This window comes from Phyllobates terribilis, unplaced genomic scaffold, assembly GCF_046119375.1.
Source record: "Phyllobates terribilis strain yellow unplaced genomic scaffold, ASM4611937v1 Scaffold_4__5_contigs__length_816908805, whole genome shotgun sequence".
NCBI classification, from domain to species: Eukaryota; Metazoa; Chordata; class Amphibia; order Anura; family Dendrobatidae; genus Phyllobates; species Phyllobates terribilis.
The window spans coordinates 678,790,306-678,815,223 of NW_027362764.1; the positions used below are offsets into that span (position 1 = coordinate 678,790,306).

At 47.6% G+C, this 24,918-nt stretch overlaps 7 pseudogenes; all 7 read left to right on the forward strand.

The window, feature by feature from the left end:
- The first annotated feature begins 5,008 nt into the window (after window positions 1–5,008).
- Window positions 5,009–5,128, forward strand: LOC141268557 (5S ribosomal RNA; annotated as a pseudogene).
- Window positions 5,129–5,396: 268 nt separating this feature from the next.
- Window positions 5,397–5,516, forward strand: LOC141270092 (5S ribosomal RNA; annotated as a pseudogene).
- A 942-nt stretch (window positions 5,517–6,458) lies between these two features.
- Window positions 6,459–6,567, forward strand: LOC141270273 (5S ribosomal RNA; annotated as a pseudogene).
- A 620-nt stretch (window positions 6,568–7,187) lies between these two features.
- On the forward strand, window positions 7,188–7,307 carry LOC141268366 (5S ribosomal RNA; annotated as a pseudogene).
- A 933-nt stretch (window positions 7,308–8,240) lies between these two features.
- LOC141267892 (5S ribosomal RNA) lies at window positions 8,241–8,359 on the forward strand (annotated as a pseudogene).
- Window positions 8,360–8,980: 621 nt separating this feature from the next.
- Window positions 8,981–9,100, forward strand: LOC141268163 (5S ribosomal RNA; annotated as a pseudogene).
- A 915-nt stretch (window positions 9,101–10,015) lies between these two features.
- On the forward strand, window positions 10,016–10,134 carry LOC141268809 (5S ribosomal RNA; annotated as a pseudogene).
- The last annotated feature ends 14,784 nt before the right edge of the window (window positions 10,135–24,918 follow it).

Genomic DNA, 24,918 nt, shown 5'->3' on the forward strand with positions numbered 1-24,918 from the left:
TCCTGTTAGTTTTTTTTAGTTTGCTGATCACATGACCATTTTGCCTATTTAATCCGGCTCTGCCCTCCTGGCTTTGCTGGACTTCATTTGTATTTAGTACTGTTGAGCTAGCTTGTTGCTCTGTTGCCGTTCTCTGTTAGTTTTGCTAGGTCTTCTGACCCCTATGCCTTTTTGTTGTGTGTTTGTCTTTGACTGCTACTATTTCTGCTAGGAGGTGTCCAACTTTTCCCAGTCCCTAGATCTTGTAGGGATCCCTCCTCACATCTATAGGTCTGCGTTCAGACTAGCCGAGGACTTTAGCGGGTCTGATCGCAGGATCAGGTTCCCCGTTACGTCGTAGGGATCTAGTTTAGTTCTATTGTAGGGATAGATCTCCTTTCTTTCCTTAGTCTCTGTAGCAGATCATAACAGTAATTCCAGCCATAAAAAAAAAAAAAAAAAAAAATTTCTCTAAGAAAAGACCTCCAGTTTTCCATCATGGTCTCGGTGCAAGATTTGGCTCAACGCTTGCAGGGACTCTCTCTGGAGGTGACCAAGCTCCAACAACACGTGAGTAGCTGTTCTGGAGCGCATTTTGTGGAACCTAAGGTACGTCTGCCTGATCTATTTTTTGGCAAACAACAAGATTTTTTTTCTTTTAAAAATGCTTGTCTATTGTATTTTCGTTTGAGACCCGGATCCTCTGGTGATGAATCACAGCGCATAGGGATCATAATGTCACTTTTGCGCAAAGATCTTCAGGGATGGGCCTTCTCTCTCCAACCTAGTGATCCGTGCTTTAGATCAGTGGATAGTTTTTTTTCTGCTTTGGGTTTGTTGTACGATGATCCTGATCGTGTCTCATCTGCTGAGTCTGAATTAAGACGTTTGAGGCAGGGATCAGGTAATGTGGAAAAATATTGTTCTCATTTCCGTCGGTGGTCTGCCCAGGTGGGGTTGAATGATTCTGCTTTGAAAAGCTTGTTTCTTGCAGGGCTATGTGAAAGGGTAAAGGATTTACTGATTGCTTATCCCACACCTGGAAACTTGCAGGAGGCAATGCAATTAGCTATACGGGTGGACAGGAGACTGCGTGAAAGGGTTAATGAGAGCAAATCCTCTGCTATGTCAGCTTCGAGTCCTGAGAGGTTCTGTGCTGACAATGGAGATCCGATGGCACCCCGCTCTCAGGAAAAAGACCGCCGACTTTCTGAAGGCTTGTGTTTCTATTGCGGAAATTCTGGTCATTTTATTAAGAGCTGTGTGCTTCGTAAGAAGAAAGAAAAAAAAATGGTCAGTCATGCTAGTATTGCCTGTTTAAATTCTAAGGGAGTATTCCTATCTGCCACTACTGCTGCTCAGGATGAATTAATTGAATTTCGGGAATTTGTGGATTGTGGATCTACTCTGAATGTGATTGATGGGGGATTCTTGGAAAAACTTAGATTAGAACCTAAAACTTTGTCATCCCCTATTGCTGTGGTTTCTGTCGATGGCTCTCCCTTGAAGAGTGTTACTCACAAGGTCTGTGAATTCCCCTCACTATTAATGGTATTCATCAAGAGAATTTGGATTTGGTGGTATTGGATAATTTGCCTTCTCCAGTAATATTGGGGCTACCCTGGTTAAAATTGCACAATCCTGTACTGGATTGGTCTACCAATGAAATTAAGTCCTGGAGCCCTAAGTGTCATGACAAGTGTTGTAACGGGCGCATTGCTGCTGTGGATAGAGGGGAATTGCCTGTACCTATTCAGGACTTTTGGAGAGTTTTTTCTGAGGAGGAGTCGCAGGTTTTGCCTCCCCATAGAGACTATGATTGTACCATTGAATTTGTCCCTGGCGCGACTCTTCCTAAGAGTCGTTTATTTAATCTTACTATTCCTGAAAGAAAGGCTTTGGAAGAATACATACAGACAAGCTTGTCCGCCGGTCACATTAGGCCTTCCAAGTCTCCTGTGGCTGTTGGATTTTTTTTGTAAAAAAAAAAGATGGCGGTTTACGTCCTTGTCTGGACTTTCGTAAGATTAATAAAATTACTGTACGCAATCCTTACCCACTGCCATTGATTCCTGATTTATTTAACCAGTTAGTGGGGTCCAAGTGGTTCTCTAAAATTGATCTCCGGGTGGCATACAATTTGTTGCGCATGAAGGAGGGTGATGAATGGAAGACTGCTTTTAACACTCCTGTGGGTCATTTTGAGAATCTGGTTATGCCTTTTGGTCTCACTAATGCTCCAGCATTTTTTCAGAATCTTATTAATGATATCCTTAGACCTTTAATCGGCAAAAACGTGGTTGTGTATTTGGATGACATTTTGATTTATTCGCCGGATCTGGAGTCTCATTGGCGAAGCGTACGTGAGGTATTACAGTTATTAATGGACAATTCGCTTTTTGCTAAGCTGGAGAAATGTGAGTTCGCTGTACAGAGAATTAGTTTTTTGGGCTACATTATCTCCAGTGAAGGTTTTGAGATGGACCCGGTTAAAGTTCAAGCTGTGCAGGAATGGCCTAGGCCTATTGGTTTGAAATCGATACAGAGGTTTTTGGGTTTCGCCAATTATTACAGAAAATTCATAAAAAAAAATTCTATTATTGTCAAACCGCTGACCGATCTCACCAGGAAAGGTGCTAATGCGGTTCAGTGGACTTCTGAGGCCATTGAAGCTTTTGTGTTTCTAAAGGAGAGGTTCACCTCTGCTCCCATCCTTATGCAGCCTGATGTGACTAAGCCGTTTTTGGCTGAGGTTGATGCTTCTTCGGTGGGGGTTGGTGCGGTGTTGTCTCAGGAAAACAAGGATGGAGTACATCCCTGTGCCTTTTTTTCAAAAAAATTTTCCGAGACTGAACTTAATTACGATATTGATAATCGGGAATTGCTGGCGATTAAACTCGCATTTGAACACTGGCGTCATCTCTTGGAAGGTGCTGAATTTCCCATTCAGGTTTTCACTGATCATAAAAATCTGATCTATCTTGATGCTGCCAAGCGCTTGAATGCCCGTCAGGCTAGGTGGGCACTTTTTTTCTCGCGGTTTAATTTTTCCGTTACTTACATCCCGGGTACCAAGAATGTTAAAGCGGATGCTTTGTCTCGCAGCTTTTCTCCCATGGTCGGTGTTGAGGAGGAAGAGGAGACCATTTTACAAGAAGGTGTTGTGATTGCTGCTTTGGACTCCATTTTGGAGGATGAGATTCTTAAAGCACAGGAGAATGCCCCATCTAACACTCCCCATGGGAGGTTGTTTGTGCCTAGGACCTTTAGGAGAGATTTGTTTGTTGAGTGTCATGAATCTCGGTTGGCAGGTCATCCAGGAATTTCTGAGACCAAGAGACTTGTGGGTCGCAGTTTTTGGTGGCCTGGATGGCAGAAGGAAGTCATTAAGTGGGTGCGCCAATGTACTGTGTGTGCAAGATCCAAGTCTTCGCATGCTCCTGCTGTGGGGTTGCTTTGCCCTCTGGAGGTTCCTAGTGCACCTTGGACACATCTGGCTATGGACTTTATTACTGACCTTCCTCCCTCTGAAGGTTTCACGGTCATCTGGGTGGTCATGGACCGTTTTAGCAAGATGTGTCACTTGGTTCCCTTCATCAAACTGCCTTGCGCTAAGACACTCGCTAAGGCCTTTGTCAAGGAGATTATCAGACTACATGGTGTTCCTACTGACATTATTTTTGATAGGGGACCTCAGTTCGTGGCTCGTTTTTGGCGTGCCTTTTGTGACAGGTTGGGAGTTCATTTGTCGTTTTCATCCGGATATCATCCTGAGTCTAATGGCCAGACAGAAAGGAAGAACCAGGATGTTGAGCAGTTCTTGCGTTGTTTTGGGGCAGACAATCAAGAGGGGTGGTCTGAGTTTCTGCCACTTGCTGAATTTGCTCTTAACAACCATACATCCTCTTCTTCTGGGTGTTCGCCTTTTTTTTGTTGTTCTGGGAGACATCCGTCTTTTGGGTCATTTTCCAAATTGGTTTCGGCTGTGCCTGAGGAGGAGAGTTTTTCCGGTGATTTGGAAAGAGTTTGGACGGATGTGCGTGGTAATCTTCAGGAGGCTAACAAAAAATCTAAGAGGTACTTTGATAGGAAACGGCAAGAGATTTTGTTTGCGGTTGGTGACATGGTTTGGTTGTCCTCTAAGAATCTGCGATTGAGGATTCCTTCTAAAAAATTGGGTCCCAAGTTCGTAGGGCCCTTTAAGGTACTTCAGATAGTTAACCAATCTGCTGTTAGGCTGAAGGTTCCTACGTCCTGGAGGATTAATCCGGTGTCTCATGTTTCTCTGTTGAAAAAAGCTGATGTGTCGGATGGGACGCCTCTGCCACTGTTCCTCCGGTGGTGGAGGACGGGGAATATGAAATTTCCCGCATCCTAAATTCTAGACGGTATAGAGGGAGTTTGCAGTATCTCATCGCTTGGAAGGGTTTCGGACCTGAGGATAACTCATGGGTGAGAGCGGATTATGTTTCTGCCCCCAGACTTGTCCGAGCGTTTCACAGGAGGTTTCCTGGTAAGCCTGGGCCTAGGGGATCCGGAGGATCCTCTTAGAAGAGGGGGTACTGTTACAACTCTCCTGTTAGGTTTTTTTTAGTTTGCTGGTCACATGACCATTTTGCCTATTTTATCCGGCTCCGCCCTCCTGGCTTTGCTGGACTTCATTTGTATTTACTACTGTTGAGCTAGCTTGTTGCTCTGTTGCCGTTCTCTGTTAGTTTTGCTAGGTCTTCTGACCCCTATGCCTTTTTGTTGTGTGTTTGTCTTTGACTTCTACTATTTCTGCTAGGAGGTGTCCAACTTTTCCCAGTCCCTAGATCTTGTAGGGATCCCTCCCTCACATCTATAGGTCTGCGTTCAGACTAGCCGAGGACTTTAGCGGGTCTGATCGCAGGATCAGGTTCCCCGTTACATCGTAGGGATCTAGTTTAGTTCTATTGTAGGGATAGAGCTCCTTTCTTTCCTTAGTCTCTGTAGCAGATCATAACAAAGCGATCCTGAGAAAGGCTGGCCGGGCGATGGATCGAGCAGCGTCTACTGGCCATACCACCATGGATGCGCCTGATCTCGTCTGATCTCGGAAGCAAAGCAGGGCTGGGCTCGAACATTACTTGGATGGGATACCTCCTGGGAACACCGGGTGCTGTAGACCCCTGGACGTCTCGCTCCGCCCCCAAGTTACGGGTCCAGCTTGCTCTTTCTGTCACATTACCGCGATGAAGGGTTTAGCCTGCAGGAGACCCTGCGCCGAGACATTTTTGAAGACACCTGATGCGGCGGTTGAATCACTGCTAAACAAACCACACCTGTAGGGACGGCACAGCGTTCGCATGGACCCTTCGGAGCCCGCCCCGTCACGGCCAGATTGCTCGCCACCAAGCGATCCTGAGAAAGGCTGGCTGGGCGATGAATTGAGCAGCATCTACTGTCCATACCACCTTGGATACGCCTGATCTCGTCTGATCTCGGAATCAAAGCAGGGCTGGGCTCGGACAGTACTTGGATGGGATACCTCCTGGGAACACTGGCTGCTGTAGACCATTTTGATGACGTTTTGCCCTACTGCCCAGCTCGGCTAGCATGGAACGGCGCCTTGCCGGACACCGACCTTAAGTAACTTAGATGATGGAAGCCCCAAGGCCTCTGAGCCAGTTGGCAGCTAAGTACGCTAGCCCGCCGCCTTCATGCAGGCCTGACACCGAGCTCCTTGCCACGGCTAGGAGTGCTTATTGACTCCGCAGCTCGCCGTGTGGAAATGATGGCGTTAAAAGCACCCGGGGCCGTGAAGGGGCCAGGCTTTCAGCAGGTGCCCAGGGAAGGTTTTGGATGCCGGCCTCCTAGCGAGGGCCAGCAGAAGTAACATGTTTCTCTGCAAAGAAGCTTGTGTAACCAAGTCAGCCGGCTGACAAAGAGCTAACCTCAGTGCACGGAAGGCAAGGAAGGAGCGGAAGGAATTGGGGAGGGGGGGGGTGATTCCTGCTAGGGCCCTGAAATCATAAAACAGGCAGGAGAGTCTGACGCATGGTGACGGAGAGGTTGTAGGGGCAGATAGGGGGTGTTGTCACGTGCGAGCACGTGTGCATGCTGGCTTGTGTGTGAGAGTGCGCTTCCTAGGTGTGGCGCGCTGCAGACAATCAAAGGGATTGTTCCCTTTCATTAAAAGTTAATCCCCGGCTGCAGGCTATTAGAAAGCAACTAACCGCGCTCTACTCACCCTACCCGGGTCTACCGGTGAGTCTCGCCTCTGCTCCCGGCCTGTGGCATTGGCCGTGAAGCTGACGTTCCGTCGACAGCGCTGCAGCCGATCAGTGAGCTCAGCGGCTCTGAGTCGGGCCTTCTGTCAACAAGACCTTTTAAGGAAGCCAGCAAAAAAATTGAAGAGAAGGGAAAGCACAAAAGGACCTGGTCTTGCTGAGCACTGGAAAGGGCAGCCGGCAGCCAGACGTCAAAGTAGAAAAGCAGCAAATGAGAGGCTTTTCTCTGTCTACGGCCACACCATCCTGAACAGGCCTGATCTCAGAAGCTAAGCAGTGTCAGGCCTGGTTAGTACTTGGATAGGAGACCGCCTGGGAATACCAGGTGCTGTAGGCTTTTGCTTTTTCCTTCCTTCCACCAGCAGGGGGCACTCTCTTCTATGCCTTTTTTCCATTCCCTTTCAAAAGTGCACACATTCATTCTCTTTTTTTTTTTCATTTGCTTTCTCTCTTGCGCTATTTCATCTCTGCAAAATACCAGCATCCTTCTGATCACCGTGGGCCTCCAGCATTGTTGCTTCTTTACTTTTAATACTAGGCTCCTTTTCACCAGGACCAGCGTCTCCCGCGTGGCTGGAGGCAATCACCAGTAACCCCAAGCAGAAGACCTTTGCAGGCAACACGACCCTCCCCCTTGAAGAGCAGCTCAAAGTCACTGGCAACCATCTCACCCTCTTCCTTCATTCACCCCTGGACGTCTCACTCCGCCCCCAGGTTACGGATCCAGCTTGCTCTTTCTGTCACATTACCGTGATGAAGGGTTTAGCCTGCAGGAGACCCTGCGCCGAGACATTTTTGAAGACACCTGATGCGGCGGGTGAATCACTGCTAAACAAACCACACCTGTAGGGACGGCACAGCCTTTGCATGGACCCTTCGGAGCCCGCCCCGTCACGGCCAGATTACTTGCCACCAAGCGATCCTGAGAAAGGCTGGCCGGGCGATGGATCGAGCAGCGTCTACTGGCCATACCACCTTGGATACGTCCGATCTCGTCTGATCTCGGAAGCAAAGCAGGGCTGGGCTCAGACAGTACTTGGATGGGAGATCTCCTGGGAACACCGGGTGCTGTAGACCATTTTGATGACGTTTTGCCCTACTGCCCAGCTGGGCTAGCATGGAACGGCGCCATGCCGGACACCGACCTTAAGTAACTTAGATGATGGAAGCCCCAAGGCCTCTGAGCCAGTTGGCAGCTAAGTACGCTACCCCGCCGCCTTCACGCAGGTCTGACACCGAGCTCCTTGCCACGGCTAGGAGTGCTTATTGACTCCGCAGCTCTCCGTGTGGAAATGATGGCGTTAAAAGCACCCGGGGCCGTGAAGGGGCCAGGCTTTCAGCAGGTGCCCAGGGAAGGTTTGGGATGCCGGCCGCCTAGCGAGGGCCAGCATAAGTATCATGTTTCTCTGCAAAGAAGCTTGTGTAACCAAGCCAGACGGCTGACAGAGAGCTAACCTCAGTGCAAGGAAGGCAAGGAAGGAATTGGGGAGGGGGGGGGTGATTTCTGCTAGGGCCCTGAAATCATAAAACAGGCAGGAGAGTCTGACGCATGGTGACGGAGAGGTTGTAGGGGCAGATAGGGGGTGTTGTCACGTGCGAGCACGTGTGCATGCTGGCTTGTGTGTGAGAGTGCGCTTCCTAGGTGTGGCGCGCTGCAGACAGTCAAAGGGATTGTTCCCTTTCAATAAAAGTTAATCCCCGGCTGCAGGCTATTAGAAAGCAACTAACCGCGCTCTACTCACCCTACCCGGGTCTACTGGTGAGTCTCGCCTCTGCTCCCGGCCTGTGGCATTGGCCGTGAAGCTGACGTTCCGTCGAAAGTGCTGCAGCCGATCAGTGAGCTCAGCGGCTCTGAGTGGGGCGTTCTGTCTACAAGACCTTTTAAGGAAGCCAGCAAAAAAATTGAAGAGAAGGGAAAGCACAAAAGGACCTGGTCTTGCTGAACACTGGAAAGGGCATCCGGCAACCAGACTTCAAAGTAGAAAAGCAGCAAGAGAGAGGCTTGTCTCTGCCTACGGCCACACCACCCTAAACACGCCTGATCTTGTCTGATCTTGGAAGCTAAGCAGGGTTGGGCCTGGTTAGTACTTGGTTGGGAGACCGCCTGGAAATAACAGGTGCTGTAGGCTTTTGCTTTTTCCTTCCTTCCACCAGCAGGGGGCACTCTCTTCTATGCCTTTTTTCCATTCCCTTTCACAAGTGCACACATTCATTCTCTTTTCTTTTTTTCATTTGCTTTCTCTCTTGTGCTATTTCATCTCTGCAAAATACCAGCATCCTTCTGATCACCGTGGGCCTCCAGCATTGTTGCTTATTTACTTTTAATACTAGGCTCCTTTTCACCAGGACCAGCGTCTCCCGGGTGGCTGGAGGCAACCACCGGTAACCCCAAGCAGAAGACCTTTGCAGGCAACACGACCCTCCCCCCTGAAGAGCAGCTCAAAGTCACTGGCAACCATTTCACCCTCTTCCTTCATTCACCCCTGGACGTCTCGCTCCGCCCCCAAGTTACAGGTCCAGCTTGCTCTTTCTGTCACATTACCGCGATGAAGGGTTTAGCCTGCAGGAGACCCTGCGCCGAGCCATTTTTGAAGACACCTGATGCGGCGGGTGAATCACTGCTAAACAAACCACACCTGTAGGGACGGCACAGCCTTTGCATGGACCCTTCGGAGCCCGCCCCGTCACGGCCAGATTGCTCGCCACCAAGTGATCCTGAGAAAGGCTGGCCGGGCGATGGATCGAGCAGCGTCTACTGGCCATGCCACCTTGGATACGCCTGATCTCGTCTGATCTCGAAAGAAAAGCAGGGCTGGGCTCGAAAAGTACTTGGATGGGAGACCTCCTGGGAACACCGGGTGCTGTAGACCATTTTGATGACGTTTTGCCCTACTGCCCTGCTCGGCTAGCATGGAACGGCGCCTTGCCGGACACCGACCTTAAGTAATTTAGATGATGGAAGCCCCAAGGCCTCTGAGCCAGTTGGCAGCTAAGTACGCTACCACGCAGGCCTGAAACCGAGCTCCTTGCCACGGCTAGGAGTGCCTATTGAATCCGCAGCTCGCCGTGTGGAAATGATGGCATTAAAAGCAACCGGGGCCGTGAAGGGGCCAGGCTTACAGCAGGTGCCCAGGGAAGGTTTTGGATGCCGGCCGCCTAGCGAGGGCCAGCAGAAGTAACATGTTTCTCTGCCAAGAAGCTTGTGTAACCAAGCCAGACGGCTGACAAAGAACTAACCTCAGTGCAAGGAAGGCAAGGAAGGTGCGGAAGGAATTGGGGAGGGGGGGGGTGATTCCTGCTAGGGCCATGAAATCATAAAACAGGCAGGAGAGTCTGACGCATAGGGGCAGATAGGGGGTGTTGTCACGTGCGAGCACGTGTGCATGCTGGCTTGTGTGTGAGAGTGCGCTTCCTAGTTGTGGCGTGCTGCAGATAGTCAAAGGGATTGTTCCCTTTCATTAAAAGTTAATCCCCGGCTGCAGGCTATTAGAAAGCAACTAACCGCGCTCTACTCACCCTACCCAGGTCTACCGGTGAGTCTCGCCTCTGCTCCCGGCCTGTGGCATTGGCCGTGAAGCTGACGTTCCGTCGACAGCGCTGCAGCCGATCAGTGAGCTCAGCGGCTCTGAGTGGGGCGTTGTGTCTACAAGACCTTTTAAGGAAGCCAGCAAAAAAAATTGAAGAGAAGGGAAAGCACAAAAGGACCTGGTCTTGCTGAGCACTGGAAAGGGCAGCCGGCAGCCAGACGTCAAAGTAGAAAAGCAGCAAATGAGAGGCTGGTCTTTGCCTACGGCCACACCACCCTGGACATGCCTGATCTTGTCTCATCTTGGAAACTAAGCAAGGTTGGGCCTGGTTAGTATTTGGATGGGAGACCACCTGGGAATACCAGGTGCTGTAGGCATTTGCCTTTTCCTTCCTTCCACCAGCAGGGGGCACTCTCTTCTATGACTTTTTTCCATTCCCTTTCACAAGTGCACACATTCATTCTCTTTTCTTTTTTTCATTTGCTTTCTCTCTTGCGCTATTTAATCTCTGCAAAATACCAACATCCTTCTGATCACCGTGGGCCTCCAGCATTGTTGCTTCTTTACTTTTAACCACTTCGCGCCAGAGCCTGTTTTTGCCTTCGTGACCGGGCCAATTTTTTCAATTCTGACCACTGTCACTTTATGAGGTAATTACTCTGGAACGCTTCAACGGATCCCCCTGATTCTGAGATTGTTTTTTTGTGACATATTGTACTTCATGATAGTGGTAAAATTTCTTTGATATCACTTGCGTTTGATTGTGAAAAAATCGGAAATTTGGCGAAAATTTTGAAAATTTTGCAATTTTCAAACTTTGAATTTTCATGCCCTTTAATCAGAGAGATATATCACACAAAATAGTTAATAAATAACATTGCCCACATGTCTACTTCACATCAGCACAATTTTGGAACCAAAATTTTTTTTTGTTAGGAAGCTATAAGGGTTAAAATTGACCAGCGATTTCTCATTTTTACAACAAAATTTACAAAAACATTTTTTTTAGGGACCACATCTTATTTGAATTGACTTTGAGGAGCCTTTATGACAGAAAATACCCAAAAGTGATACCATTCTAAAAACTGCACCCCTCAAGGTGCTCAAAACCACATTCAAGAAGTTTATTAACCCTTCAGGTGCTTCACAGGAATTTTTGGAATGTGGAAGAAAACAATCAACATTTAACTTTTTTTCACAAAACTGCTACTTTAACCTCAAATTTTTAATTTTCACAAGGGTAGCCAGAAAAAATGGACCCCAAAATGTGTTGTGTTATTTCTCCTGAGCACGCTGATACCCCATATGTGGTGCAAAGCCACTGTTTGGGTGCACGGCATTGCTTGGAAGTTAAGGAGCGCCATTTGACTTTTGGAATGGAAATTTGACTGGAATGGATAGCGGACGCCATGTTGCATTTGGAGAGCCCCAGAGGTGTCTAAACAGAGGAAACCCTCAACAAGTGACCCCATTTTGTAAACTAGACCCCTCAAGGAACTTATCTAGATGTGTGGTGAGCACCTTGAACCCCCAGGGGCTTCACAGAATTTTATAATGTTGAAGTGTGAAAATAAAAAAACACATTTTTAACACAAAACTGCTAATTTAGCCTCAAATTTTTAATTTTCACAAGGCCAGCCAGAAAAAAATGGACCCCAAAATGTGTTGTGCAATTTCTCCTGAGCACGCTGATACCCCATATGTGGTGCAAAGCCACTGTTTGGGCGCACGGCATGGCTTGGAAGGTAAGGAGCGCCATTTGACTTTTGGAATGGAAATTTGACTGGAATGGATAGCGGACGCCATGTTGCATTTGGAGAGCCCCTGAGGTGCCTAAACAGAGGAAACCCCCAACAAGTGACCCCATTTTGGAAACTAGACCCCTCAAGGAACTTATCTAGATGTGTGGTGAGCACCTTGAACCCCCAGGGGCTTCACAGAATTTTATAATGTTGAAGTGTGAAAATAAAAAAACACATTTTTAACACAAAACTGCTACTTTAGCCTCAAATTTTTAATTTTCACAGGGGCAGCCAGAAAAAATGGACCCCAAAATGTGTTGTGCATTTTCTCCTGAGCACGCTGATACCCCATATGTGGTGCAAAGCCACTGTTTGGGCGCACGGCATGGCTTGGAAGGTAAGGAGCGCCATTTGACTTTTGGAATGGAAATTTGACTGGAATGGATAGCGGACGCCATGTTGCATTTGGAGAGCCCCTGAGGTGCCTAAACAGAGGAAGCCCACAACAAGTGACCGAATTTTACAATCTACTCCTCTGTATAAATTAATCTAGTGGTGGGAAAATAAGTAGATAGGTAAATGGTCACTAAACCTATAGATGAATTCCCACAGAGGTGTCATTTCTATAATGGGGTCACTTCAGGGGGGATTATGCTGTTCTGGCACTTTTCAGAGTACCAGAGCTAAAGAATCCCCCCTGAAGTGACCCCATTTTGGAAATGAAACCCCTCTGGGAATTCATCTATGGGTTTAGTGACCATTTTAACTCAATGGATGATTTCCAGAAACAAGCACGCAATGGAAGGTTTAGATTCTGGAGAACCCCCCCTGGAAATTAAGTGAGCTCTACTCGAATGTGTCATTCACTAAATGAACCAAATGTTTGAATGACAAATTGGGATACATTTTTACAGTTTAAAAACGTGGTTCTGTGTGGAAGATTTTAAAGCAGTCAGTGACGCATAAGGCTGGCAATGATGGGCATTGTGGGCAATAGTAGCGGGTATCACGCCTCATTGCTCTCTTAGTACATACACAACATCTTTTCTGGGGGTTCCTTCTTGTTTCCGTTGCTGGAATAAGTGCAATAAAATGTCGCTAAGTGAGTCTTTTCACATCCTCAGATTCTAATGGATGAGCGGGGCTAACACTTTGAAAGACAAGATTTTCACTTACCTTTTCTTGATAATCAAGAAAAGGATCTGAATTTCCTGCTTTTTTGTACAACACAAAAGAATTGTATGTGGCCACCTGAAACAAATAAATAACCAACTTTTTATACCAGGTATAGGACTTTCTTGATACCTGGTATGGCTGTAGAACCTGGTCTGCAAGGTCCACACCCCCCATGTGTTTCTTGTAGTCAATGACTGACACAGGTTTTTGCTTCGGAGTGGTGGATCCTAGTTCTACAGTGGCCCTTGTGGCATCTGTGTGGATCGAGCTGAGGACAAAAATATCCCTCTTATCCCTATATTTCAGGGCAAGCAGATCTCCGTTGCGTACAGTCCCTGACTGCCCCTTTTGAAACTTTTGGTTGACCAATGGTTGTGGAAACCCTAGACGTTTTTTACGGATGGTCCCACAAGCCCCGATGTTGTGTTCAACCAGACTTTTAAATAGGGGTATGCTGGTGTAATAATTGTCCACATATAGATTGTAGCCTTTTTGAAAAAATGGACTTATCAGCTCCCAAACAATTTTTCCAGATGTCCCCAGATAAGTAGGGCATCCTGGTGGGTTTAGTTGGCTATCTTTCCCCTCATATATGCGAAAAGCGGATGTGTATCCGGTTGAACTTTTGCACATTTTATAGAGCTTTATTCCAAACCTTGCCCTTTTAGATGGGATAAATTGCTTGAGGTGCAGTCTTCCTTTGAATTTTACAAGGGACTCGTCTATAGAAATATTTTGTGTTGGGGTGTAGAGGCTTAAGAATTTTTCTGACAAATTTTCAATGATGGGTCTAATTTTATATAACCTGTCATGTTCTGGGGCATTTCTGGGCAGGCATTGACTATTGTCGTTAAAATGCCAAAACCGCATGAGCATTTCATAATGGGTCCTAGGCAGAATGACTGAAAACATAGGGGTGGCTTGAACAGGGTGGTTGGACCAGTAGGATCGAATGCTCGGTTTTTCAACAAGCCCCATGGCAAATGTAAGTCCTAAAAAATTTTTTATTTCCGGGACATTAGTTGGTGTCCATAAATTTGCCCTAGCATAGTAAGATCGGGGATTCTGGCTTATGAATTGGGACGCGTATAAATTTGTTTGCACGGCAATATGCTCTAGCAAGCTGTCTGTAAAAAACAAATTAAAAAAATGAATTGGTCCAAAATCTTCCACCTCCACATTTATACCAGGAATGGCATTGAAATCAGGGCTGAATGGAGCAGCCGAATCTGAAGCCTCCCATCTGGGAAATGCTAGATCATGTGGCAACGCCCCTTGTACACTGGCGTGCGCCAATTCACTAGTAGCAGGGACAGCGCTTGTACTGGGCAGTGTTCCCTGATTTGGAGACGTTTCTCCAGTAGCGCTATTTGCCCCTATTGCTGTACTGGTCCTTGGGCTTGAGGATGGAACAGAATCATTGCTCATTTCTGGGCTCTCAGTGTCGCCGCTACTAAAGCCCTCAAAATCCATATCTCCATCTGAGATTGCGCTGTCATCAGTGTCAGAACACAGCAGGGCATACACCTCCTCTGCGGTATAAGTCTGACGGGCCATTTTATTTTTATATTTTTTGACTGGACTGAACGGACCGGACTGAAAGGACGGGACCGGACTGGACTGACCGGACTGATCTGACAGGACTGACTGACTGATGTGACAGGACTGACTGACTGATCTGACAGGACTGACTTACTGACAGATCTGACAGGACTGACTGACTGACAGATCTTACTGACTGACAGATCTGACAGGACTGACTGACTGACAGATCTGACAGGACTGACAGATCTGACAGGACTGACTGACTGACAGATCTGACTGACTGACAGATCTGACAGGACTGACTGACTGACAGATCTGACAGGACTGACTGACTGACAGATCTGACAGGACTGACTGACTGACAGATCTGACAGGACTGACTGACTGACAGATCTGACAGGACTGACTGACAGATCTGACAGGACTGACTGACTGACAGATCTGACAGGACTGACAGGACTGACTGACAGATCTGACAGGACTGACTGACAGATCTGACAGGACTGACTGACTGACAGATCTGACAGGACTGACAGATCTGACTGACAGATCTGACAGGACTGACAGATCTGACTGGACTGATCTGACAGGACTGACTGATCTGACAGACTCACTAACCCTAACTCTTACTTTCTTTTTTATTTTATTTTTTTTTTTACTTTCACAGTGGCAAGGCTGACAGCTCTTGTCACACTGTTTCTCCTCTGCTCTCTCACTGAGATCGGAGGAGAAACTGCATTTATCAGGCAGATCGCCCGGGAAAGTTTGTTGCTAAAACAAACTTCCCTGGTGATGTCTCTGATTGGCTGGTGTGACGCTGACATCATCGAGACCTGAGCCAATCAGGTCTCGATGATGTCAGAGGTCACAGCACCGGGATCCCCGCCGCTGACAGGTATGTGGGGGGTCCCGATCGCCGACCACCGGCTGTCCCTATCTTTTAAATGCCGCGATCGCTATGGATCGCGGCATATAGAAGATAGGAACAGGTTAACATCATGGGGACCTGATCCAATCAGGTCCCCATGATGCCACATGTCAGAGCTATCGCTCTGAACCAGTACCGCAGCGCTAGCAGGACACTGGGGGTCCTGAGCGCTGCGGGAAAACCCACTGTTTTTAAACGTCGGCGCTGCACAGAGCCCAGGCAGCGCCGACGTTTATGTACAGTGGGCGGTCCTGAACCGGTTAATACTAGGCTCTTTTTCACCAGGACCAGCGTCTCCCGCGTGGCTGGAGGCAATCACCGGTAACCCTAAGCAGAAGACCTTTGCAGACAACATGACCCTCCCCCCTGAAGAGCAGCTCAAAGTCACTGGCAACCATCTCACCCTCTTCCTTCATTCACCCCTGGACGTATCGCTCCGCCCCCAAGTTACGGGTCCAGCGTGCTCTTTCTGTCACATTACCGCGATGAAGGGTTTAGCCTTCAGCAGCAAGTGAGAGGCATGTCTCTGCCTACGGCCACACCACCCTGAACACGCCTGATCTCATCTGATCTCGGAAGCTAAGCAGGGTAGGGCCTGGTTAGTACTTGGATGGGAGACTGTAAAATAATACTCTTCCTGTATTATTTTTTTTTTCTGAGGACTTCTCAAAGTATCAATATCACGATATTCTTATAAAAAAATGTATCTATTTATTCTTGGATTGTCCATTAAAAAGAATCAGATTGCAGCAGGTACATACAATAATTAGTTATAAAGTAATTGTCCATTTGTCCATAATTAGCTTAATTGTTTAATTGCTGAGATTCACCCATCTTTCCTTGGATCCTGGCTGGTAAATCATGTCTTTGTCCAGCATGTGTCCAGGCCTACATGTCATCTGCTTCTCAGCATGAAGATTCTGTGTCTTGTGGGGTGGGCAGAGCAAGAGAGCCCCCCCTTTCTGTACCATGGGCTTTTATAGCCAGTCGTATGGACACCTGTTCTACATATGGTAGTGAACCAAAAATACACACACAAATAGCGCATGTCATCTAGACACGATGGCTGAGGCATAGAACTCAGAAAAATGATTATCGATTAACATTCCAAATGAATTTCCATAATTAACCATTTAACATTTCCCCCTTTTTGAGAATAAAAGGACTTTAACTGAAAATTCCTGCTTTATATAGTACCATAACCAGTACTCAGTCCTTTATATGCAGGACACATATGCCAGGTATTACCTGTTCACCAGCTTTCATTGAAGCGTTGCAGGTGATAAGAAACCACTGGAACGTGATGAAACTTGAACACAACACAGTACATATAGGATCATCATCCTCTGCCATCCTGGTGATCAGTGGTGTGAATTGTATTGTATGTAATGGACACAGTCTATTATAACACTCAGCATTCACATCTGTTACCTTCTGAGACGTCCGGATATCAGTTGCTTCTTCTTGTAACTTTTGAGAATCTCTTTGATTTATAAAAATTAAAAGTCTTTATTAAGATAGAATTCATAATTGCGATGTCTTGATTGAAGTCTTCATTCCCTAATCTGATACCAAATCTGGCAGTTTTTCCTAACCTATAATATCACAGCGTACCATAGCAATCAGTAATATCCATCTAATTATTATCAAAATATTAAAATAAATTATGTTTGGAATAATAAACAATAATAGATAATAATTCATTATCAATCAAGTTCTCCATATGATAGAACATTTTTATGTCATAGGTGTAATTACCTTTTCCAACCAATAGGTGTCAGTGTATTTTGAAAAAACAAGTTTTTATATCTTTATTAAACCAATAATATCAAAGAATGTATATGTAGTGCCGGCGTCCCTGCCCTCTGCTAGGCAGGGACGCTGTTCCCCTCACCTCTCTGCTCCGTGCCCGGCGTCCTCCTCCCGCTCTGCTGGCAGCGCGCGCTCCTTCCTGGCCACTGTGCTTAGGGTGCGCGCGCTCTCCCTCCCTCTTAAAGGGGCCGCGCGCGCCGTCCTAAGGAGTCCCCGGCCAATGGCCGGAGGACTTCACCATATATAGGGCACCTCCTCCAAAATGGAGGTGCCCGAGCAATGTTGTTGCACTGTTCACCACTCTGCTTCAGCCCTCAGGTCCCGTTGCCAGTTACCTGCCAGATACCTGCCAGATTCCTGCCAGCTTGCTGTCTTATTCCTGCCTGATATTCTGCTACCTGCCTGCTAGCCTGAGGTCTGACGGTCTGCCTTACAACTCCTGTCAGTCTGTCTAAGGACCAGCTTGCCCGCTCACCTGGGAGCGCACATCAACTACCTGCCTGCTTGCCTGAGGTCCGACGGTCTGCCTTCCAACTCTTGTCAGTCTGTCTATGGACCAGTTTGCCCGCTCACCTGGGAGCGCACATCTGCTACCTGCCTGCTAGCCTACCTGGAGGCCCCGCCGTCACGTGCTGTGACCACCTGCCTGTCCAGTGACTCCTGCCCGCTCACCTGGGAGCGCTCATCTGCTGCCTGTCTGTTGGTCTTCCTGGAGGCTCCGCCGTCACATGCTGTGACCACCCGTTTATCCAGAGACTCTCGCCTGCTCACCTGGGAGCTCACGTCTACCATCAGCCGCCACAGGTCGTACCAACCCTTTACCCAGAGACTGCCCCGGTCACTTGCCGTGACCATCTGCCCGTTCATCCAGAGACTGCCCCGGTCACTTGCCGTGACCTCCTGCCCGTTCTTCCAGAGACTGTCCCGGTCACCTGCTGTGACTGCCTGCCTGGTCGCCACCCGCTCCCTTACAAGGACCCATTACAGTTTGCTCGGGCCATGGAACCCGGTGGCACCCAAGCTCCCTCGCTCTCGGACCTGTGTCATGTACTGTCCCGTCAGATGTCCCAACAGGAGTCCATCCTGGGTCACCTGCGGAATGTCAATTCTCACCTGGACACTCTGACTGCTCCGCCAGCAACCTCCGCCAGTGCCATGACTCGCAATCCGGCAGCTCCGCTGCCCACTAATACCATGGTTTCCTACCCCGGACCCCGGCTTTCTGCACCTCCTCGCTTCGGAGGCGACTCCGCCCAGGCTCGGGGCTTCATAAATCAGTGCACCCTGCACTTTGAACTCCTGTCCCACCAGTTTAACTCCGACCGGGCCAAAATTGCCTTCATCATGTCCCATCTCACCGGGGAGGCCCTGGCCTGGCTAAATCCTCTATGGGAGAGAGGAGACCCCCTGGTGTCCGACTTGCCTGCCTTTCTCACGGCTTTCCGGAAAGTCTTCGACGAACCCGGACGGAAGACCTCATCCGCATCATCACTGCTACGCCTCCATCAGGGAAGTCTCACCGTGGGCCAATATGCCATACGGTTCCGTACCCTTGCCTCGGAGCTGGCCTGGGATAACGACGCTCTGGTATCCGTCTTCTGGGAGGGTCTGTCCGGCCGTATTAAAGATGAACTTGCCGGTCGGGACATTCCTACCACTCTCGATGACCTAATAACTCTTGCCACCCGGATTGACCTACGGCTCCTGGAGCGTGCCAAAGAGGTCACCCGTGAGAGGAGGTTTCCACGTCTAGCTCCTACTTTTCAGAAACCCGTCACTCCCTCCGTCTCTCCCCAGCTACACTCTCCTGAGCCTATGCAGGTCGACCAGACCAAGATGGTCAAAACCCGTCAGGACTTACGCCGTGCCGAGGGGAACTGCTTCTACTGTGGCAGTAAGGAGCACCGGATCCGTGCCTGCCCGGAGAGGTCGGGAAACGCCTGTGTCTAGGTTCGCTCAGAGAGGTCGACCTAGACAAGAATAAATCCTCTCCATCTCTGCTGCTGTCAGTCTCAATCGTCTGCGGGGAGAACCGTTATTTCGAACTAGCCCAACTTGACTCTGGAGCAGCCGGGAATCTTATTTCACAGTCCCTGGTAGAGAAATACCGCATCCCCACCAAACCTCTGGCTGTACCCTTGTCTGTTGCTGCCGTGGATGGGGGTCTCTTACCACGCCCCATCCAACTCATCACCGAATCCATTACTCTGCAGGTGGGAATGCTGCATTCTGAGAGTATCTCCTTTCATGTTCTGCCTGGACTCTCTCACGCCCTCTTGCTAGGTCTACCTTGGCTCCAGAGACATGCACCCGTGCTTAACTGGCAGACCGGAGAAGTCCTTCGCTGGGGACAGGACTGCCATAAGACCTGTCTGGTTCCCGTCCATCCCGTCAGTCCTTCTCCTACCCCAGCTAATCTACCTGGACTTCCGATTCCTTATTGGTCTTATGCTGATGTCTTTAATAAAAAGGAGGCAGAGACACTACCCCCTCATAGACCATACGACTGCCCTATCGACCTGTTACCCGGTACTACTCCTCCCCGTGGGCGTATTTATCCATTATCCGCTGCTGAGACCCGGTCGATGTCCGAATATATTGAGGAGAATCTGGCCAGGGGATTCATCCGGAAATCTACCTCCCCGGCGGGAGCAGGCTTCTTTTTCGTCAAAAAGAAGGACGGCTCTCTCCGTCCCTGTATAGACTATAGAGGCCTTAACCAGATCACGGTGAAGAATAAGTAAGCCCCTTCCGCTCATTCCGGAGTTATTTGATCGTCTGAGGGGGGCTAGAATCTTCACCAAACTGGACCTCCGTGGGGCGTACAACCTGGTTCGTATCCGTCAGGGGGATGAATGGAAGACGGCATTCAACACCCGGGACGGCCACTATGAATATCTGGTAATGCCCTTTGGTCTCTGTAACGCTCCTGCCGTCTTTCAAGAGTTGGTCAATGACATCTTTCGGGACCTTCTCTACTCCTGCGTAGTGGTGTACCTGGACGACATCTTGGTCTTCTCTCCGGATCTCCAGACTCACCGGAGGGACGTTCGTCAGGTCCTGCTCAGGCTCAGGCAGAATCACCTCTTCGCTAAATACGAGAAGTGCCTCTTTGAGCAGACCTCGCTTCCGTTTTTGGGCTACATTATTTCTCAGACCGGCCTACGAATGGATCCAGAGAAACTCTCTGCCATCGAGAAATGGCCTCAACCGGAGGGGTTGAAGGCCATTCAGCGGTTCCTGGGCTTCGCCAACTACTACCGCCTCTTCATACCGCACTTCTCTTCCCGGACTGCCCCAATTTCCGCGCTCACCCGTAAGGGTACTAATCCCAAAGAGTGGCCGCCCGAAGCAGAGGAGGCCTTTCTTTCCTTAAAACAGGCCTTCTCTTCCGCCCCGGTGCTGCATCGCCCGGACGGCAACAAGCAGTTCTTCCTGGAAGTTGACGCCTCCTCCTCTGGAGCCGGAGCGGTACTTACTCAAAAATCATCTTCCGGGAGGATGGTAACTTGCGGCTTCTTCTCTAAACTCTTCTCCTCCTCAGAGCGCAATTATTCCATAGGAGACCGAGAGTTATTGGCCATCAAACTGGCATTGGAGGAGTGGCGTTACCTGCTCGAGGGGGCTCTTCACCCGGTAATAATTTACACTGACCACAAGAACTTGGCTTATCTCCAGCATGCCCAGAGACTTAACCCGCGCCAAGCCCGGTGGTCCTTGTTTTTTGCTCGCTTTGATTTTGTTCTTCATTTTCGCCCGGCTGACAAAAACGTCAAGGCGGACGCCTTGTCTCGATCCTTTCTGGTGTCTGATCTCGAGGAAGATCCGAAACACATCATCGATCCCGCCAGAGTAATGCAGGTGGCTCCCGTGAGTCTAAATCGTCTCCCTCCCGGAAAGACGTTCGTATCAGTACCTGATCGGGAGAAGATCCTTCACTGGGGTCACTCGTCTAAACTGGCTGGCCACGCCGGCCAGAAAAAGACCCTCCAGCTTATTACCCGGCACTACTGGTGGCCTACCCTGCACAAGGACGTAATAGACTTTGTTTCTGACTGTGTGTCCTGCGCCCGCAACAAGGTTCCGAGAAATCTGCCAGCCGGTCGCCTCCTTCCGCTTTCTGTACCTGCTGCCCCCTGGCAGCATATAGCAATGGACTTTATAACTGACCTCCCAGTCTCTGCCGGTTGTACGGTCATTTGGGTGGTCGCTGACCGCTTCTCCAAGATGGCTCATTTCGTTCCCCTGCCAGGCCTCCCGTCTGCACCCGAGCTAGCTAAAGACTTTATTCGTCACATCTTCCGTCTTCATGGCCTGCCCCTCCACATCGTGTCGGATCGTGGGGTACAGTTCACCTCACGCTTCTGGAGAGCCACTTGTAAACTGCTAGACGTCACCCTGGACTTCTCTTCCGCTTACCACCCACAGTCCAATGGTCAAGTGGAGCGGATCAATCAGAACCTGACCAGTTACCTCCGGCACTTCGTTAATGCCCATCATTCAGACTGGGTGCATCTCCTACCATGGGCCGAGTTCTCTTATAACAATCACGAGAGCGAATCCTCCTCCAAATCCCCGTTTTTTGTAGTCTTCGGTCAGCATCCTCGGATTTCTTTTCCTGTCTCCACCTCTGTGGACAACCCGGCTGCGGAATCTCTCGTTAGCAAATTTTCCTCCATTTGGGAGAGTACCCGATCCGCACTCCTTCAGTCGTCCGAACGGATGAAAAGATACGCTGACAAAAAACGCCTGGATCCTCCACAATTTCATCCTGGAGATAAAGTCTGGCTCTCATCTAAATATGTCCGACTCAAGATACCTTCTTACAAGTTAGGGCCTCGGTTCATCGGCCCTCTGGAGGTCATCAGTCAGATCAACCCGGTGGCCTATAAATTGAAACTCCTGGCCAACCTATGGATCCCTAACTCCTTCCATGTATCTCTCCTCAAACCTGTGGTACTTAACTCTTTTTCCAAGTCTACAGGTACGCCTCCTGCTCCGGTTTCTGCTGAGGACGAGTTTGAGGTAGAGAACATTCTTGCCACCAAAAGGGTAAGAGGAAAGACCTTTTTTCTAGTAGATTGGAAGGGGTTTGGTCCTGAGGAGAGAACGTGGGAGCTCCGGGAGAACATCCATGCCCCGCTCATCCTTGCTAAATTTCTGTCTGGCCTAAAAAAGGGGGGGCCTAAAGGGGGGGTACTGTAGTGCCGGCGTCCCTGAACTCTGCTAGGCAGGGACGCTGTTCCCCTCACCTCTCTGCTCCGTGCCCGGCGTCCTCATCCCGCTCTGCTGGCAGCGCGCGCTCCTTCCCGCCCACTGTGCTTAGGGCGCGCGCGCTCTCCCTCCCTCTTAAAGGGGCCGCGCGCGCCGTCCTAAGGAGTCCCCGGCCAATGGCCGGAGGACTTCACCATATATAAGGCACCTCCTCCAAAATGGAGGTGCCCGAGCAATGTTGTTGCACTGTTCACCACTCTGCTTCAGCCCTCAGGTCCCGTTGCCAGTTACCTGCCAGATACCTGCCAGATTCCTGCCAGCTTGCTGTCTTATTCCTGCCTGATATTCTGCTACCTGCCTGCTAGCCTGAGGTCCGACGGTCTGCCTTACAACTCCTGTCAGTCTGTCTAAGGACCAGCTTGCCCGCTCACCTGGGAGCACACATCTGCTACCTGCCTGCTAGCCTACCTGAAGGCCCCGCCGTCACGTGCTGTGACCACCTGCCTGTCCAGTGACTCCTGCCCGCTCACCTGGGAGCGCTCATCTGCCGCCTGTCTGTTGGTCTTCCTGGAGGCTCCACCGTCACATGTTGTGACCACCCGTTTATCCAGAGACTCTCGCCTGCTCACCTGGGAGCTCACGTCTACCATCAGCCGCCACAGGTCGTACCAACCCTTTACCCAGAGACTGCCCCGGTCACTTGCCGTGACCATCTGCCCGTTCACCCAGAGACTGCCCCGGTCACTTGCCGTGACCATCTGCCCGTTCATCCAGAGACTGCCCCGGTCACTTGCCGTGACCTCCTGCCCGTTCTTCCAGAGACTGTCCCGGTCACCTGCTGTGACTGCCTGCCTGGTCGCCACCCGCTCCCTTACAAGGACCGCCCCCTTGTATAGTATCTCAGAGGTTCCGCCTCCCAGACCCGTTACAGTATACTCCTGAACCAAAATGAATAAATATATGAATGTATGAATGAATGAATGAATGAATGAATAAATGAATGAATGAATGAATAAATGAAAAAATGAATGAATGAATTGTTGTGTTTACTCAGAAAATGTAAACATTTTTTTCCTTAGCAATATATATTTAATGAAGCAATACTCTTGTATTAGACATTACTTTATTAAATATTAATGTGTTTTCTCAATTGAGATATTGAACTCAAATAAAATCAAATGAGAATTAAAAAATGAAAAAATAGAAAAATAAGAAGTATAAAGTAAGAATAAAATTTTAAAAATGAAAAATAAAATTAAGAGTAAAAATAAGAATAAAAATAAGGCCTTTAAATTTTAATGACAAATGCAGAGTAATTATATTCTCCATAAAAAATACCCTTATATCTCCATTATCTGGATGATTTCATATTTGTCATAACCTTGTACCACCAAAAAATATTAAATTATGCAACTTTGCATGTAATACCCTTCTTAATTATACCATAGTACCTTATTATTATTTCTTCTTTATTAAAATGTGTGGAAAATAAGTATTGATCAAAAGTGATTATGTAATCAGGATCAAAAACACATTTTCCCCCTTAATACCAAAAATATTATTTTATAAAATTTATGTATATATCAGAACCCAATTAAAAATAATTATTCTTCTAGAAATATTGTGCATAAATTTCATATTGATGAGTAGCATAGATTTGACTAAAGAGAGGTGTGTACCTATTTAGGTAACCATTAAAAATAATATTATAGTTATTCAAGAATATTATCATGTGGAAAATTATTCTAAATATAAATTTGCTTTGTAAACCATTTTGATGTGTGGTTGCCCTTATCCACTATTAGTTAAATCAAGAAATAATAATTATTAAAGAAATATAGAAATATAAATATGTAGATAATACCTAATTATGTATTATAATTTCCTCAGAATTAAATATATTTTTGTACCTTCACATAAAGAAACATTTTTTTTTTTTTAAACATACAAACATACGAGGCCTCTGTCACATCAATCACACTTAGCAGCTGCTGATTTACTCATCTGTCACCTTCACTCTGACATTCACAGATCTGTTCAACTCAAACATTCCACATATGAAGTTTTAGATATATATATATTTAACCCAAAATTGTTGCATCCCAATTTATTAATGCGCATTGCCATATTAATTGAATATCTTTATATTTCTTTGAATATTCCCCAAGTACATATTATATAATATGAGAGTAAGTCACTGGAATTTCAGACACTTGAAAAAACTCTTGTCTTAGATTCTTTTTTCACTGGCTGCCCGGTCTTAAGTTACATCAGTTGAAAATAGAATGAATGGGATCCTATACTATTAGCTCAAAGTTCAAAGGCCGCAGCTGTCACACGTCATGCTGTAAAGCTTCTTTAATTTGCACGAACACTTCATGCACAGAAAATATTAGCAACACAAAAGAATTAATAAGTATTACATATATATTATAGTTCAACTAGATATATTGTTATTATTTTAAAATGTTATACACATAAAATCATGCAATTTTTTCACTTCCTGTGTGAATAAAGAAATAAATCCATTTTAGTGTTCTTTGATCAAATCCTGCTTTGGAATGAAAACTCTAAGGAAATATAAGAAAATAAAATTAAATATCAAATTCATACAGAAACAGAATTCTTTAAATATCTTATACATATATTGGTTGGTTCTAATGTAATTCAAAATATTGCTACTTAAAGTTATATATATGAAATTCTAATTTATTAAATAATATATATATATATATATATATTTT